The 4,674-nt window shown below is 51.0% G+C and overlaps 1 pseudogene; it reads left to right on the top strand.

Moving 5' to 3' along the window:
* Positions 1 to 286: 286 nt before the first annotated feature.
* Positions 287 to 2,332, top strand: LOC142198509 (uncharacterized; annotated as a pseudogene).
* Positions 2,333 to 4,674: the final 2,342 nt, after the last annotated feature.

Genomic DNA, 4,674 nt, shown 5'->3' with positions numbered 1-4,674 from the left:
TCCTAATAGCAATTAAAAAGTGCTCCATCACTAGCGCATATAAAAGGGGGGAGAGCGGGCAGCCCTGCTTAGTGCCATTATAAATAGTGAAGGGGGAGGAGAGCGAGCCATTGACCCGGACCCGAGCCATAGGAGAGCTGTAAAGAGCCTCAATACGCATAATCATGGCAGGACCAAGACCTATCTGAGCCAAAGTGGCCTCTAGGAACTTCCAATCCACCCTATCAAAAGCCTTCTCCGCGTCAAGAGACAGCAGCATCATGGGAGTTTGCGAACGCTGTGCATGATGGATCGCAGAGAAAGCTCTCAGGGTGTTATCCCGGGCCTCTCTACAAGGGATAAACCCCACTTGGTCAGGATGTACAAGCTCTCCCATGAAAGGGCCCAGACGAATGCAAAATGTATTTTTATTATGTTTTAGACAAAAAAGCAAACGCTCCTTTATTAAAATTGTGGTTTTACAAGGAGTGGGGTTCAGCTACCTAGCCACCATGTGTCCAACTTCACTACCGAGCCTATTTTAATGTACAGTGTATTTTAAAGATGATTTCTGGCTTCTATGGAACATTGTGTGCAAGATTTGTTTTAAATATGACTTTGATGTAAATATGTATTAATGCATTATTACATTTTGTTATGACTTTTGTGTCAAATAAAGTTTGCCCTTAGTGGCATGTAAATAAAAAAAAATCTGTTCTTATCAGACGGAGAACCCTTGCTTCTGAACCTACGGGCAGAGAAGGCGAATGAGGAGGGAAACAGCAGCCGAAGAAAGCAGCAGAAGCAGACTCCATTGGAGAAGACTACTATGGAGAAGACTACAGAGATGGCATCACCGGCTCAGGAGAAGATCAACGCTGCTGCTCCAGCCCCAGCGACGACTCCAGAGACAGACGCCAGCAAGAAGACGACAACCAGTGCAGCCAGCCCTGAAGCCTCCTCCAGGCATGGTGGACCCCGCAGGCTGAAACAGGGAGCCCTGGATGAGGCAAACAGTGGTCCTCAGGCTCAAGGAGATGGAGGGGAGGTGCCCGGAGATGACAGAGGACATCTTCTGCCAGAAGATGTTGGCAGAGCAGGGCTTCACCACGGCCGAGACGCTCAGCATCCAGGCCTTCGTGACAGGCCTGTTCTATGTCACCTTTGTCAGCATAGATGTCTGCCGCCGCTACTGGGAGGCGGTGAAATCAGCGGTGCCGGGATCCCCCCTTTGACAACTTTGTGGGCAGCTGTCCTGTCCAGAGAGATGAGCGAACAATCACGGTGACGATGAAGAATCTGCAAACTCCAGTAGGGGACATCGCCATGTTCCTGGGCCGCTTCTGTACGGTATTGCAGGGTCCGACCCGAATACTAAACAAGGCGGGCTACTGGAACGGCAAGTGGTCGGTAGTCGTGAAGCTTGTGAGGGACAGCACCAGAGAGGTAAGACACCTGCCACAAGCTTTTTCTCTAGGTAACAGCTCGGGCCTGATCTTCTACCCGGACATACCACAGACCTGCAGGAAGTGTGGTGTGGAAGGCCATGAGGCGAAGGACTGCAAGTCGGGAGCCTGCAGGAATTGCAAGGTGGCAGGAAACGAGACAAAGGATTGTCCGACGGCGAAGACCTGTAACCTGTGCGGTCTGGCGAGCCATGTCTACAGGGACTGCACTCTTCGCAAAAGATCTTGGGCTTCCGTGGCCAAGCAACCTCCCACCACCATGGTTTCAGCTGAGGTCTCGGTGGGACCGGCAAAGGCCTCCAAGGCCCCAGCCAGTACCCCCAAAACCTCAGCGGCTCTGGCCAGGGCCTCAGCGCCCCAGGCTAGAGCCCAGGCGGCCACAAAGAAGCCAGGACTGGACAACAAGGAGAAGAAAAAGAACACGGTAAAGGACCAAAAGGGTAACGGTAAGAGATCGGCTCCCCCCCTTCTGTCCCCCCCCACCGAGGTTACCCCTCCCCTAGCCTCCACAACCTCGGTGACACCCCCTGCTAGCAACTCCCCCACCCTCCCTGCCCCCTCAGCAGCACTCAACGCCCCTCCTCCAGCTGCTGAGGTATTGTCTATGGAGGAATTCCCCCCCCCTCCACCCTCGAGCTCTTCCTACTCCAGGTCACAAGCAGAGGAAGAGAAAAGAGAGAGATGGCCCCAGCGGCGACTCTTCCAAGAAGATCGCCATAGAGGTCGAAGTCCACAGGGATCCTATCCCTGAGGAGGCAGAACTGGAGAGGAGGGTGAGTGACATTGTGGATGAGCCCGACCTCCAAAACAACGTGGAGTTTGAGGACCTCATGGACGTCGTAGAGGAGAGCGCTCCTCCGAGTGTCATCGCCTTCACCATCGCCTGAGCTTCGGGACACCGGAGCCAGACCTGAACGTCGGCGACAGGAGTGGTAACTAGACTGTAATGTGATGACTGTTGACTCTAACCTTTTACCTTTTCACCATGGCAGGAATTAACCTTCTTTCTATTAACGTGCGAAGTGTGAGAGAGAAGAGGAGGCGTCAGACCGTTCTGTCTTTTATTGCTTCTATGCCTAACGTTAATGTTATTATGTTGCAGGAGTGTTCCCTTCCTCCTTCTAGGTCTTACCATCACCTCTGCAGGGAGTGGAGCCACGGCCCGTCCTACTGGTTTAGCGGGGCGTCTGCAAGTTTGCAGGTATTGCTGTCCTCATTAGGGGGAATGCCTTCACTGTTGAATCCGTCCAGGAGCTCGTCGGCAGCAGTCTTGCGGTCATTGACAGCACCTGGGCGGGCGAGCCTATCAGGCTCATCAACGTGTACACTTCCCCCATGGAGGCCGAGCGACTGGAGCTTTTCCAGGTCCTGCGCACTCAGCTCATCACCACTAGGGCAGTGGTATTGGCCGGGGATATCAACTGCCCTGTCTGAGCGGACAGACGAAGCTCCTCAACATCTGTGAAGCTGGACGTGACGTCGCGGCTACTGATCGAGTGTCCAAGGCCTCTCTTCGGGACGCTGTGGGTTCCATGGGGCCGGCATCAGTAAATTATACCTGGTGTCGTCCGCATGGCTTGCAGCGCTCCAGAATTGATTTTGTGTTCACCTCTCAGTCAGTCAAACAGGTAAGGCACTCTATGATTCCCTGCTTATTCTCTGACCACAGGGCTATTCTCTTTGAGGGCGCTCTCGGCCACGGTTTTCCTCCTGGCCCAGGCTCCTGGAAGTTGAATTGCGCCCTGCTGGAAGACGGGAGGACGGTGGAGGAGCTTAGAGATGCGTATTTGTGTTGGCGTAACAACCACTTCTTTTTCAGGAATGTTGCAGATTGGTGGGAATATGTTAAAGTCCAAATCTGACATTTCTTCCAGGTGAAGGGACACCAGAAGGCATCACAGCGCAAGAGGGACTTGAAGGGGATGCAGCAAGAGCTCAACTCTTTGATGGACCTCGAGCGCTGCGGCTGGGACGTCAGGGACATGCTCACAGAGGCCAAGAGAGGCCTGAAGAGGCACTTTGAGGAGGAAGCTCAGCACGTCATCTTCCGTTCCAAGGTGGAGGTACTGGAGAAGGGTGAGAAATGTAACTCGTTCTTTTTCAGGAAACTCCACGCAGGCCACACGCCTGTGACAGAGATGAAGGATGCAGACTGCAACATCCGACTGGGGAAGCGGGAAGTGATGGAAGTCCCACAGATGACGACGCAGCCGAAGAGTTCCTGTCAGGTATCACTAACATTCTTGATCCTGCAGGTGCCGAGGCCCTCGACGCCTCTTTGACGGCAGAGAGAGCGACATCGAGAAGGCCTAGCGCCTTATGAACTGTTTTAAGGACGTTGTCTGGTTCGCCAGAAACAGGCTTGTTCTCAGGAGGGAACGGGTCACCTTTCAGGACTGCTGCAAGCTCATCCAGAGTCTGCTCCGGGACTACTCCATCTTGGATAGCCTGAGAGGCGAAGAGGAGGAAGAGGACTAAGGACTTTTTCTTCCACCTGTTTTCTCCATTTTCTTTTGCAGAGGTATTGTATTGAATGTATTTGGTATTATTGTCTTTGTCAAAGCCCTAGGCCAGTGTTTCTTCTCCCTCCCTTCCCCTTCCCTCCCCCACCTCCCCCACGCTGCCCTGGGTGTTTTTTCAGAGACTTTGTTTAGTTTAGCCAATGTAATTAGCATGCCTCCCTCATGTGTGTGTTGTAGTTCAATAAAGCTTGATTTCTGTGATATACAGTCCATGGTCAAGTGATGGACACACAGGTGCGCAGCTTGTTATACTCACAGAACAGTAATCAGACTTCTGGAATTGAGCTGTGTACCTGTGTGTCCATCACATGACCATAGCCTGTATATCACATGACTGGGAACTGATACATATCCACCGAGAATAAGCAGAATAAATGATAGTAAGCAGAGATCTAGAAAACCCTGAAGAATTGATACAGAAGGTATATTGCAAAATTGTTCAACTTTACATTATGCAAATAATAAAATTGATCTTTTAATAACAAAGAGACCAACCCCTTTAACCACTTCAGTATTGGGCCAATTTCCCTGATTCAGAGCCAGACACATTTTCGTTTTTTTCGTACGTTTTGGGGGCTACAACGTTTTGATCATTTGGGTTATGCAACTAATTTTTGCATAATTGTCCAGTGATACATAGGGCTTTATTTTTATGTTGTTTATATTTTAAATGTTTTTTTTTTCATATCATGAAACTATAAATTAAC

The sequence above is a fragment of the Leptodactylus fuscus genome, chromosome 3 (assembly GCF_031893055.1).
Source record: "Leptodactylus fuscus isolate aLepFus1 chromosome 3, aLepFus1.hap2, whole genome shotgun sequence".
In the NCBI taxonomy this organism is placed as follows: Eukaryota; Metazoa; Chordata; class Amphibia; order Anura; family Leptodactylidae; genus Leptodactylus; species Leptodactylus fuscus.
This window is presented reverse-complemented; position numbering and strand designations above follow the sequence as displayed.